General features: G+C 38.6%; 1 long non-coding RNA gene across 1 annotated transcript in view; it reads right to left on the bottom strand.

Moving 5' to 3' along the window:
• Positions 1 to 432: 432 nt before the first annotated feature.
• The window catches only part of LOC109291719, a 109,433-nt gene continuing 95,474 nt past the window's right edge, over positions 433 to 14,391 (bottom strand). The window contains exon 4 of the long non-coding RNA XR_002095931.1: positions 433 to 557. This is a non-coding gene — a long non-coding RNA (uncharacterized LOC109291719). The remainder of the gene's footprint in view (positions 558 to 14,391) is intronic.

Here is a 14,391-nt window from a genome sequence, read left to right as displayed (position 1 = left end):
ATAGATCTCATCAATAATAATATCACCATTGATTAGGAGACATGAGAAAATGGTGATTATATAATTCTACATTTAGTAACCATTTTTGCAGTTATAGTTAACTAGATTGGCATTGTATCATCTTTTTGGGGAGTTCAGTATGTAATCAGTATACTGTGTACAAAATGGTCCAGCGTGTCCCATACAACTCTCTTATGTAACTGGAAATCTGTTTTTGATTGACATACTTCAACAAGTTTAGTTGCATGAAGGACTCTCTAGGACCATAAGTTAGCTCTGTACCTGTCATCATACCACATGTTCAGGGGCTGGACCAGAGTATTCATTTGTAACCACACTCCAGATATTCCATTTCTTTTGCTTTGTAAATCATTCAACTAAAGTATACTGTTAAAAGGCAAAAGTAGTTCCAGATTGCAGAAAAAAAATCTGTTCTTTGACCTCAAACCATTATAGTGACTGGTTATCAATATTTATGTGGACAATATGGATACTATATCTGCTAAAGGTCACAGTGCAAACATATTCTTGAGAAGAGTCTCCAGATAATATTTTTTCTGTGAAAATAAAAAGAAAAAAACATGTTAATTAATGGCTCACATAGTCCTACCTTTTTCATATTAATTCAAATGAAACAGTACCTATTGCCTTAGATTAACACTTTAATTTTAAATGATAAAATCTTAGTCTAAACAAGTTTTGGAAATGCGAAGGATAATTTGGTATCTCGTTAACATTTAGTTTAAATTGGTAATCCAAGGTATTAACAAGGGGCCAAGGCATATACAAGCCATATATTCTGCAGCATCTGCTGCTCCCTTCTCCTGCAACCTCTGACTGACTTAAAATATGAATTAACAGTTATTGAAAATATTCTTATATCTGTTAAATTTCATTCATGGAATAAACTTTCTGATTACCCATTGGGGTCCTGCTCTTTTAGCAGAAGCCAACATGCTTTATTTGAAGTCATTAAGGAAACTATCATAATTTGGGGTAACAGAATGACAAAAGCATCCCTTGGCAAAACATAGAAGCCAAAATAAACCAAACACACAAGTGTAGCACCAGATACAGATTAAACATTTGGTTAAACAGTGAACTTGTGTTTCTGGGTGATGAATTGGCAAGCCTCTCCCACAGCCAGATTCCAACTTCGGGCATTATTTGGAAAATCTTAAAGATGTTGGAAAAGTTGTGCAGCACTGTTTGGATTTAAAATCCTGTTTAAAAATCAAGTTTAGTATAAGAATTTCATCCAAATTGAATAAACAGTGTATAATTATAGCACAGTATATCTTTTCATTAGCTTCCAAGTACAAAATCTGTCTATCAGTTCTCCCAAAGACCATTCCCTTTTTGCAGGATTTCTGTTTTAAAAGTGCATTTCATAATACTGCATTTTCTTGTCTGAGCTCCCTATTAATGCAGTTACTAGTATAATACGTTGTTATCCTCAGATGAGAGAGTTTGAGTATAACTTAACAAACTGAAAATAAGTAAAGCAATTATCCGTGCATGGATCTGTAAAAACAAACAAATGGTACAATATCCAAATAATAAAACTAACAAATAAGCTGGAATGAGAACTTATGTAACTTTAACTATTTTTTAAAAATAATTTTGTATAAGCATGCAAAAGTTATTGAGGGTAACATAGTATATGCCCTGTTATAAGTGATTTTATACTAATGTTGCTGATACTGAGACGTGAAAAACTGTCAGTAAGGCCATAAAAAGTTCTGGTTTCCTTAATGAACTAACTGACCCCCATCTTGCAGAGAGTTCAAAGATCAACTACATGAGTTTTTGATGGAATAATCAAGAGCTTTAAACAAAATTTCAGCAGCAGAAAATATGAAAAGCAAAACTGAGTTAGGGCTTTGCAGATCGTGAGCAGGATATCAACTGGTATAAGAACTCTTGTCTGGAAAAGCACGGTTAACCTCTTCCACCCAGCAAATTCTAGTACAATGGGCTGGATTCATTCTTGGTGCTGTACTCATATGATGAATGATTCCTAGTAGAGTCAATGTCTCTGAAAAGAGCATTGCTAATGAAATGGGTGTGCCTCATAGCAACTGGAAGATGTTCTTGATGTCATAAAGGAAAAAAAAACAGCAGTTCAAGCTTCCTTCATGTTTTCTAATCTAGTATTGTCTCAGTCTAGCTCTGAATGAACTGCTCTGAAGCAAAGAAATGGTAGTGCAATATCCATATCCATCAAAAAAGCAGATTAATGCGGTTGATGATTGGGGCATCTGTCCACCACTAGAGAATGAATTAAGACCAGGAAGCAGCTGTTGGGCATTAAGGCCTTTAACAACCTAAGTAACTCTTCAGCAGGTCACTTAGGGAAAGGGCTCTCTCTCTCTTTTATTAGGTCTTTGGGCCATGCCATTTCCTGTATCACGTCTTAAGGCAAGATAGCCTGTTACCTAGCAATCTTTCCAAAGAAGGAATCAATCTCTCTCTACCGCTTCCCAAAATGAGTTATTTTTATATTGTTTTACACCCACATTGAAGAAATGCACTTCATTCTACTTCAGATTCCCAGAATCTCAGAATTGGGTCTGTTATACTCGAGACTGAAAGTTTAAAAGATGAGGTCTCTTCTATTGAATAAGTAGCACTCTCAGTATAGTTAAGTATAGTTTTCAGCATTTTGAGTACATTTTGGCATCTGTGAGGATTTAAAGGGAAGTTGAAAATGAATGCTCTCAGTGAAATTCTTGAGTCTTTTCAGGGTTTCAGGAATCTTCCCTTTTGTGTGTGTGTAAAATTCCATTAAAGTTATTACATTTTAATCAAGTATACTGATGAACAATCCATATATGTTTTCATCAGATCCAAAAGAGCTTACACATAACACCTGGAATTCTTCCAATTAAGATATTGGCAAAATATATCAAGAGAGGGAGTTTTGCATGTTATGTAAAAATATAATTAGGGATATGTTAAAAATGTACATGGACCAAGTTAAAAACAGTAAAAATTAAACAGCCTTTAGGAGGTGGCCTTTCATGAAGTAAGGCCCAAGCTCTGCATGTTCTGTATGTGTGTATTTGCATTGGTAATTGTCACAGCTTCATGGCAAATCAAGCTGTGAAGCTTTGAAACACCCACATGTCTGCCTAAAATATCTAGTGTGTACACACACACACACACACGACGCTACAGGTTATGTACATGCAAAAAAGTATAGAAACTTCCAAAAATCTTTCTAATTTTTTTTAAATGCTCTTTTATGTTGTGCAGTAAGAAGCATATAAAAGAAATTGTAAGCGTCTGTAATATCTGTTTAAGTTTCTAAACAGGTAATTTTCAATGTTTTCAGACCGAAAGCACTCCTCAAAGTTCCAGCTCTTAGTTTTCACTTACTTTTTAACTCTATAAAAATAATAGAGCAATTCTTCTATTGCAAAGAATTTGGAAAGACCACAGCAGGTCAGAATGTTTTAGATGCTGGGATTCCTATTTGAAATCTGAGTTTATCCTGTGAATTGTGTTTGCACATCTAGCAATGCTAATGTTGCATAGCATCCTTGGGTGCCATAGCACTATGGTTGAGAATCTCACTATTCCCTTAAATATATTCGTAACATCTTTACGTTAGGACAGATATTTGAAAACTTGTTTCACTGTTATTTATGTCAAGTTGTGAGTGCAGAGCTTAATTTCTTTGCATTGCTATTGATTGTCTCATTTAAAGTAACAGCAGTACACCCTCTAAGTTTTCTATAGGCAGATTTAACATTGCAGGAGAAACGCAACATCTTAAATTTGTGAGTCAGGAGGAGGAAATAAAATTAAAATATTTTGTTTTAGTCATTAAAACTGGAATCACTTTTGTGAAGATCTGTTCTGTAAACATTAGAGATCTTTACTACATGTTTTAAACAAAGCTTCATAATTCATCTTTCAGTTCAAGAGAATTTGTTCTCATTTTATGCTGTTAAGAGGGATATTTTAATGTGGTTATGAAAAGTTCCTTGGGGTATATGTGCATAATAATACTTCATACTTTTAAAGGAAATCATCTGTGAATCCCATTAGTTATCATTTTTCAATTTTCATGTTTTTAAGCATGAGTTAACTTCAAGTGTTGTAATACTTCAGTCTAATTAAAGAACCACCCTTAGTTCCAGTCAGAAAACCAACCTATTGTAGATTGTTTGATTTACATTTCAGAGATTAACAAATTAAAAATTTAAAGACTGTATTCATTTTAATATAAAAGAGCAGTAGAAATACAGAGGGCAAAATGTAGTCATATATCAAACATATGATATCCTCTCATACTAGTAGGTGCTGGATCAACTCTGCCTTTGATGGACAGGATGACAAAGTTTGGTCCTGCTCAAAATATTATAGGATGCTATTTACTGCTCTTTTCAAGAAAGTACTTCTTAAAATCAGTGCTAACTTAGAGATGCTGTGGATGAGTTTTTAGTACTAACAGCTCTTCCACCCTGTAGGCACTTCCAAACGAAAAAGATAATTAGAACTGAACAGCCACTTCAAACCAGTATCTGTGCTTCTTTTTGTTTAGCCACACATAGCTAGAAAGGGCATAATAATCACACCGGTTCACCAGCTGCAGAGATAAAGGCTTGATTTGCTCTCTATCCATATCTTGTTCATCTTCTACCATCTTTGATTAAAGGAGACAATTAAGTGGACCTTTAATTTCAGTGTTTAAAATTTTGGTTGCTCTCAAGATATGCTGGGGATTGTACTTCTGTAATTGAAACATACGCAATATGAAAGAAAAGAAAATAGTAATATAGAAGCTGAAACTCCTCTCCCCATGACCTACAGAAGGTGATTTGGGGTGCTCTCTCCCAGTGTGTAAATGTGGTGTTCCTGAGTTATTTTCCCAAAACATAAGGCTCTGTAGGCAAGCAGTCAGATCTGAAGGAGTTCATAGGGCAACTACATGAAAAATCATACCAAGTACTAACCAGTTCTCTAGCACTAGGGAACTCTGCTAGGGAAAATGGAAACTAAAATCATAGCCTAGAATAGAGTCAGTGGGAAAAAAATTGAGAGTGAAGAGTATATGAACTTGTACTGAGGAAAAATGTAGGATATTTAGAATATCTGAAGAACTGAATTGGAGAATGCATATGTGCATAGTATGGAATAGAGTTTTCACAGGATGTGGAAGCAACTGGTTGTTGGGTTTGTTTGCAAGGATGGAAGCCATCTGGTTCTGAAACATAGACAGCCAGTGCATATAGGGATTGTATAATGGAAAGAACAAAAAGCTTGGGAGATAAGTCTTTGATAAAGCAGATTCAGTTGTCATTTGAGAAGCAACTTGAAATGAGTTTCAAAGAACAAGATGCTGAGATATGTATGAAAGAAAAAGAACATTAGCTAGCAAAAGGGATTCTGCAGGAGAGAGGATTTGGTGGATTCTTGTATTCTGCCAAGTTCTGAATTCTGTCTATGGGTGCATGAGAATGGTAGCCTGAGGAGTATGAGAATGACTGGGTCATTCTGAAGCACATAAAGGTAAAAGTTCAATTAAATGCCTTTTTCTTTTTTAAATATAGAATCTAAGGACTTAGAGTCCTGCTAAAATAATCTAACATACAACTTATTTTTAATTCTGATAGCTCAAGGTGGTTTGTATGTAGCTGGTGACTAAAAGCTCTGAAAAGAGTGTGTTTGGATCTTTATAGTATTTTTCTCTCTCCCTCTCCCCACAAGCCATCCCAAAGTGGTTCTTACAATGAAGGTGGTAAGTGAAAGTATTCAGGGATGGCAGAACAATGTTGTGTGGTATTTGGAACACAGAGAGTAAATTTGGTATCTTCCATCTAGGGACAACTGTACTGAATCAGATTTCTCTTTTGGTACAGAAAACCATCATTGACCTTTTCCTTTTCTTTATATTGTTAAGTGCAACTCCTTGTTGTAGATTCATAGATAAGTAGGCCCGGAAAGAACCTCAGGAGCATTAGTCTAACCCCTTGCTCCAAGTAGGATCATCCTTACCTAAAACCATTCTATGCACAAATTTTCTAACCTATTCTTAAAACTGCATGAACAAACCCTTTGCACAACTACTAAGCACAATGCCTCCAAACACTAACAATATCTTAACTTGCTACAGGATGACGATGGCACAGTCTTATGTCACTGTTACTTGTTAAAATAACTTGAAAGATCCTAGGAAGATGACTATTCCTCAACATTACAAAGGAAGAAAAAAACCCCCCATAGTTCATGCCAATCTGACCATGGGGTAAAATTGCTTTCAGATCCCAAACACAGTGGTGAGACTGACCTCCAGCAAAGAAGCAAAATGCTCTTAACCAGGAACCTCCACATTTTCTAATTCCAGCAGGACCATTGGCACACACCAGTCAATATCCCCAGCCTTGACTGCAACAAACACCCAAAGCTGAGGAAGAAGTCTGTGCGTGGTGGGGAGAAGAACCCTAGTGCCTATAGCAAAAGTAGGGGGGAAAGATCCTTCCTAGCACTGTGTGGCAACCAGTAAAGCCCTGAAGCAGGGAAAAATTAAAACACCATTCACTCTGCACTGCAACCTTAGAACTGCAAGCCCTGTAACTAGAGAGCCAGAACTTCCCTTTCTGTTCCCTAGACTCTCCATAAACTGTTCCAGCTCCTTAATGTTCTTTCATAACCAAGTACTTTGTTCAACATCTTCTGATGCTGAGCAAGATCTTCTCTAATTTCCACCCACTCTGCATTGCAGAACTGTTCTTTGGATCTACAATCAATGCATGTAGTGGGGGGTCTTCCAACTGTTGCTTTTCATGGCAAACTCCAAGCATTGCTACTCATAGAACATCCCTGTGCAATGATAATCCAACTTTTTCTTGAAAATCTCCAATGAAGAAGATTCCCCAACTTCCCTAAGCAGTTAATTCCACTGCCTCACTGCTCTAACAGTAAGAAGTTTTGGGTTTTTTTGCTATCTAATCTAAACAAACTTTGCCACACTTCCAAGCTATTACTCCATGTCCTACTCCCTGAAGAGAGGGGAAACACCTCTTTCTTAAACTCCTTTGCCACAAGCTGAACATGCTTCTTTTTCGTTCAACCTTTTCCCATGTGGTTTGTCATCCAAGCCCTTTATTATTTTTGCCACCCACCTTTGGACCCTCTCTATTGTTTCCATGTCACATTATGCATAATAGTGTAAAATAAAGACTTTCCTAAGGAAAAATCTTCAAGATCACGGGTTTTCACTCAAATTCCAATTGCCTTTGGTCTTTTCTGCCAGCAGAAATATAAGCCAATACAAAAATCCCCACCCTGGTTTTATTGGCTTGGACCCTGAACAGTTTGGAAAGACTAGTTGTCATGGAACAGATTTGAACAGGCATTTATACATTCTAGTCACCTCATAATTCAGTTTGATCTGTTTTAGGTAGTATGTGGTTCAGTATTGGTCTGACCAAATGAATATGTGCATGTGATGTTCTAGATGTTTGTGTGTCAAGCTATGACTTTTAGCACCTGGGCTAGAACATAGCAAGGCCTTGGAACCCTTAACTACTGTTTGTGCCCTTCCAAGGGAAGTGGTGCTGGCCCCTACCCTGGGGGTCTTTAAGAAGAGGCTGGATGCCTACCTGGCTGGACTCATTTGAGTCCCGTTTCTTGTTTTTGGGGTTTTTGTTGTTCTCCCGCCCTGGTGGGGGGTCGGGCTAGAAGATCTACTAGGTCCCTTCCGACCCTTAATCTATGAAACTATGAAACATCTGCATTTTAATAAGATATCAACAGGAATATACATAAAGTAAGCTTGAGTTATTCTTTGATATTCGGGATCAGAATACTTCCTTGCATAAGGCATCTGACTGGCTCATTTTTCAGTGTGCAAGTTAATAAAGCCTGCTTGGTCAATTTGTGGGAAACATGTTGGTCAAGACAATTTCATCAAGTTCCCTGCCTGTCTTCAGCCCTTCAGTTGTTCTGTCTGTAAGTATTCACATGCTCTATTTTGCTCCAGCAAACATTATTTTAGGTCTTGTGGTGATCTTTGAATATCTGAAGGTCAAATTATTCTAAAGGTAATTTGGTTTGTTTAACAATTGGATTCTGTTCTTTCACACCAAGTTAGGACTCTGGTCAGAGGTGGTATAGTTAGATAACTTTTTGGTCCTTGTCTGAGGCACCTTACTGCCCCTGTTTTAGAACATTATGATGCTGTATGTAAGACACTCTTCATTTTATAATAAATATAGACAGTTGACTTTTCATGGCATAATACTTCATTTCAGATGAGGATGGGACAAAAATGTATAACACAATAAGAACAGGCAAAATATGTCAGTTTTGCTGAATGAGTAAAATGCAGCAACGAAGAAGCTAATAAAAAGGCTTTCAACAATCCTCAGCAGGAAGAGAGGGAGAGCTAATGGCTGAGGCTCAGCCCTGCCTCTAATGAAGGAGGTGTGTAAACAATACAGAAAATTACATGGGGTCAGTAGACCTTTATGCCAGCTGAACTAGGAGTGGGTTTGTGTCTGTGGCTACATAGAGCTTTATGCCACTGAATACCCGACTATAAACATCATACAAGTCAGGAATGCAAGGAACTGGATAAATGCTGTCTAACTGCTAGAGAAGGTCAGGGTCCCAGACACACTACCCATTACCTGGATTATGCACCTCCCTCCATATCAGATAGGCTACTGTAAATCTGGACCAAATTGCCCTTGAATGGAGACACTTAAGGCATGGAGCCCCAGGACATGTAACTTCCTTCTTTTGTAATTCTGCCTATGGGTATATATGCCTCAATTTTAGGAATGACAATACACATTGTCACCATAACTAGATATCTTCATAAATCAAGGATACAGCTCAGAACATCCCTATTTAAGTATTCTAAATAAACAACAAAATTAAACCAATCAGACTTTGTATCCTACAATAGTAAAGAGTGAAGAATTAGCCAGTTTGTATATACAGGCAAGTGTGTGCTCTAATCTTTCCACTGCATATAATTTTCATGTAATAATACATGCTAAAGAAAAGTACAAATCTATTTTCATCATTTCAGTTCATTAGTAACAATGAGGTAGAGTAATTGACCTGATGGTTAAAACAAATAGTTAAAACTAGGGGAGGTAACCCCTGACAATATAGTTTATTTACCCAAATCCAAGACAACTTTGAATTTAAGACAACTCCCACAATAACTGGATTCTATATATGGAAAATTATAATTTTGTTATAATTTTCTATTGTATAGACTCTGGTTAATGGAAGGTTGTCTTAAATTCATCCAATACCCCCCCATTGCTGTGTAGGGGAAAGCAACAGCAGAGAGAAGGGGCCACACCCCTGCCCCTTGTTGCCCCATGTCTGTGCCTGTCCGCCACTGCCTGCCACCCACCACATGCCCATTTGTGCCTGAGCCTGCCCTCACTCCCTGCCACCCTCACCTCGTGCTCCCCCTGTGCTTGCCTCATCCCATTCCCTTACCACCCCCAACTCTCTAACTTTTGCTGCAGCTCTGCTCCTCTGGGGCAGCCAGGAGCCATAGCACCCCTGGTCCAGACCCAGCCTGGCCATGGAGAAGCAATGGCAGCTCCCGGTTGGTCCACATTGGGGCTGGATGGACGGGAATTGGAGCAGAAGGTATGGGGGAAGGGGAGCAGGAGGTGGGGGCAGGCTTCACAGTACAGCAGGGAGGGAGGACAGGTACAGACATAGGGGAGCAAGGGGTAGGGGAGCATTCTGGAGGTTCCCCCCCGCAACCAGTGGTCTCCCACATGCTCCCTCCAGCTGCACATCCCCTCCCTTGATAAACAAGCCATTCTGGCCTGGGACAGGCAGTGGCTCAGCTCTCGCTTCAACTCCTAGTAGCCCCTAGCCCAGAGCTGATCTGCCATCTGCCCCGGGCTGGTACTTAAATCCAAAGCGAGGCTTTTTTCCCCCATGCTGATTGGTTTTGAGTAAATACAGTATCTCCCAATACAGAATGCTACAACCTATGTCTGTTTGCTGGGGACTCAGTCTATTGTCTTATGACTCTTAAGTCAAAGGAGAACAGAACTGAACCAGTGGCCAGATGGACAAGAAACTGAAACGGAACTGGTCTGTCTTGCTGAGTTGTCAGTAAAGAGTAATAGTCTTGAAAATTATGTAACTTACTTTATTGCAGAGTGAGACAATGTGATCAGCTCTTTGGCAGTGCAGCTTGAACATCTAACACCTACCAGTGCACTGACAAGAACATTTATGACAGATAAAAGTCACATTAAAAAATGAAAGCAGTTCAAGCTGACTCATGTCAGTAAGCGAACAAAAACACTGGCACCTTTGATAACAGCATGCAGAAGAATCATGTCTTCTGTTCTTTCTTTAACTACCAGTGCAGAGCTGGTGTGCAGTTTTTTTCCCAGCTGCTTGTTTTACGTGACCTGGTTTCAGCAAGGGAGTAAGATACCAGAGAGTGCTATAGCAGCGACTGCAGATTATTTGGCTTGTCACAGATGTTAGGAACATTTGCTGACTCTATGAAAATGTAGTTTGGAAACATTTTGTTACTTGTTGACAAATAGTTTGAGAACTGGGGGAGCCATTGAAGTGTGTAGCGATTATATATGACTTCATTGTGCTAGTAAAACTTTAATATAGTTGAGTCTTAGACAAAGTCCTGTTCAGCAATGTTACTTCTTAGATCAAAGAACAATGAATATTGAGCAGTGCCTGTTATCTGTGACAGTACACACATAACATGTAGGAGAAGAACTCAGTGGGAGGGCCTGGAAAGGCAGTTATTCCCTTTCATTACTGCACAATGTGTAAGTAAGTCAAAATAATTCCTTAGATCTATATGCGGATTATGATTCTTCTGGTCTTCAACCTTTCAGGCCTTATTGTGGGAAAGTTGTCCCTAACCAGTCTGCACAGACTCTGGACAACACAAGCAAATTAAGGCTCCTGTCTTCTGATTCCTGAGCCAGGACTGAGATTTCATGCAGGTCTCCTTAACCCGCAGGATCTCTAGCTTTGCTTCCACAAACGTGACAGCTCTGAATCACCCACCCCTAGGTGAGGTTTGGACACTAAATCTCCCATTCCCCTCCCTATCTGTATTGCTGCCCTACTCATCATAGACTTGCTAATTTTATCATAGGGGAAGGAGGGCTTTGTACTTCTAAATCAGACCTGATAATTCATATGGAGCATGTCTGATCTATCCTCCAGAGCATCATCTGTGAAAGTGTACTTTTGAGGTACTTATGTACTGCTGATCCCTTGTCCTGAAATAGGTGTTAGATGTTAGGCAGTGAATGCAGTCAAGACAAGTGTAGTCAGCCCTGTTGTGTACACCACAATGACCCCTTCTCAGGCTCAGATAATAGAGCATTGACATGTGACAATAGCAAGGGTTATATTACATTGGATATGGAGAAGTCTAATGATGTTAATTGTGCAATGCACACCCAAAGGCCCAATATTTAGTGTTCCTCTCACTAACTCATACACCATTGAGGGCAGGGAAGATGTCTGATATATGAAGCAGTCTCTTGTGCATGAAAATCACTCTCACTGGGATCTTTCTGTGGAAATGAGTACTCACCATTTCAACAGAAATGCTGCTCTCATTGACTTCTATCGTTTTAGTAATCCTCTACAGTCAGTTGCTTTATTCTGTCAGGAGCCTGCTGTCCTACTGGCTGATCTCCGTATTACTGGTACCTGACTCTACTTAATACAGTAGGAGCTGTTGTTATCCTCTCATGCCCATAAGCATGCATTTATATAATGAAGGCACTGTCTTCCCACTCTCTACCACTCCTGAGCAAATGTGGTGAGGAGGTAACCTCTGTCCTGCACACATGCAGTGCTGCTGGACTGTTGGACATAAACCAGCAAGTTGCTGCCAGCTACCTGTTCCAGCCTTGATGGTAGTTTTATCCTTGATGGTGACTGCAGGAGTGAAGTTATTTGCATGGCCCATTGCCATATATCCAGTCTGCCTCTGTAGATTGCTTATTCAAGATGGCATGGTGCCCAGGAGAGGAACATTGTTGCTGCGGGTATAAAAAATGAAAAAATGCTTACATTTGTGGCAGTTGATGGCCCTCTAATACCCAAAGGGGCCAACAGAGAGCAATGCAATAAGGCAGTTCTTCTGGCCCACTCACCATGATGCAGCACTTGCAGAGAACTATATTAGCATATTCAGATGCCTTCATTTTCAAGGGAACAAGATTTTTGTCTCTCTCCATTTAAACCTTTTTTTTTTTTAAATCCTGCCACCATTGCCTTTGATTGTAGCATACGTGTGTAGAGCTAGGTAAGTAGCATTTGTGTGACTGATGTAGACTGTGCAGAAATAGTATTGATATAATTTCCAGCTTCAGTTCTGCATTCCTTGTTTTTGTCATATGTCAGGACACTAACATTATTTTAATATGGTTTTATAATTGCACCTAATGTGTCACTTACTGTGCATATCTCTTCTGATTTCTGTGCAGATAAATAGATCATTTATCTTTGCCAGATTGTTTAGTCACTTGTATTGATAAGATATTTAATTTTACCAAGTTACAAAAATCTAAGATGATTTAGAGAAGGGTCAGTACTGGGATAATTTTATATTTTATATTCCTTAATGATCTAAAGCCCTAAAATGCTGGCTTCCTCCTTGCCATTTTTAATTTTTTTTTAATGGAGGACAGTTTCCTTCCTTTGTTCACAGTTTACATCATTTAGGAAAATTTAGAACATCTGTAAAACTCTTGTTATTTACTTAATAAAGATTCCTTGAAAATTCAGAAATTTTATTTGAGTAAATAGGGTTCCTTTTTTGAGACAGGAAAGAGCTTCCCAGTACTGCCATCAAAGTACAAGTCTGTGTACATATTGGTAAAGCATGTTTTTTAAACCAGGTAGCAGATTAGCAAAGGGAAAATCTTTTTTCCATGTTCATTGGATGGGAGCCTCTGGAACTGCATTTTGTCATTTTGGTCTGGATATGGGTTGTCAGTTGTAGGAACAGTTTTAAGTGTTTTACCCACTTCTTTACATACTATATTTCACCACTATACAGCAATTTACTAAAAAAGTTAATTGCTGTATTATTTTATGGTGACCTTGAGTGTGTTTCATATCTGAAAAAAATGACATTTGGGTTTTCTAATTTAGAAGCACAAAAGAGGTTGAGACAGCACTAGTACCTGATTCACACACTGAAAAACTGCTTACATTAAATTATAGGCTGCTGAAGCTGGAACCAAAGATAACATTATTAGACTTTTGCATTAAATATGATTAATGGGACAAGAGGGATATAGTGCAGGCTACCTGATGTATATACCTTATTTATTTTCATGGTTAAGATTTCATCATTTAAAATCAAATGTGTATGTGTGTGCATTTTTTCTCTTTCTCCATTTTGTAGGCTAAAAGCTTGCCTTTTAAAATGCTCACATTTTCTAAAAGCATCTAAGTAAACTGTAGTGGAATTTTGGAAGAAGAGGAACTCTCCAATCTCCTTTCTCTTTCTGTTCAAGATCTTTAGGGTTCAGGATTGTATAGGATAGTCTTATAACACAAAAATTCATTGGCAATGGGAAAAGAATTATTACTTACAGATGTGCCTGCTGTTTGCAGAATATACAAAAAAGATAAGACAAAGCAAAAGTAATATTCAAAAAGTACCAAGCCCTCATAGCTTCATTTAGTGACTGGAAAAATATAGAAATTGTGTTTTCCTGTAAAAATACTGAAACCTTGATTCTGCCAGACACTCCTTGGTTTGCATAGCTGCTTATCCAGAAAATGTGTGTGTCGCCTAAGGACAGCGATCCTGTTCCACTGAGGATGGCGCACAACCCTCTTCTTGTTTCATTGATCAGCAATATACATCTTCCAGAGCACATAAGCGAGAGAAGGGAGCCACCTTCTTATAGCCAATAGGAAATGCTGACTTACGGTACACATCACATGATTCCATAATCTCAAGATCCAAATGGCCCAAAAGGGGAATCCATTTACATAAACTAGTATGAAGGAGGGCCACCTAATTATCTTTGGTCTAGCAGCCTAGTGGGTGGGGCTGTCACCCAGGAAGTGAAAGACTTGGGTCTTGGGCCTCTGCTCAGGCTGAGTGGATTGAATACACAGCTCCCATTTCTCAAGAGAATGACTTAACCACCAACCAAAGAGCTAAACTGTGCCACTGGGTGGAAGGGACTCTAGTCATGGGATTAAAGGGCAAGCATACTAGATGCAGCCTAACTGTATAGCCCGATGAAGCCTGCTTGGAAGGGGAGGAAAAATAAGTTCTTTTCCCAGTGCTATTTGGGAGACATCTCCTGATGATCATTTAATGCAAAATGCATAGATAGCATTGAAAACAAACTCTACAGAATAGAAAGAAAG

The sequence above is a fragment of the Gavialis gangeticus genome, unplaced genomic scaffold (assembly GCF_001723915.1).
Source record: "Gavialis gangeticus isolate Ggan-Ray unplaced genomic scaffold, GavGan_comp1, whole genome shotgun sequence".
NCBI classification, from domain to species: domain Eukaryota; kingdom Metazoa; phylum Chordata; order Crocodylia; family Gavialidae; genus Gavialis; species Gavialis gangeticus.
This window is presented reverse-complemented; position numbering and strand designations above follow the sequence as displayed.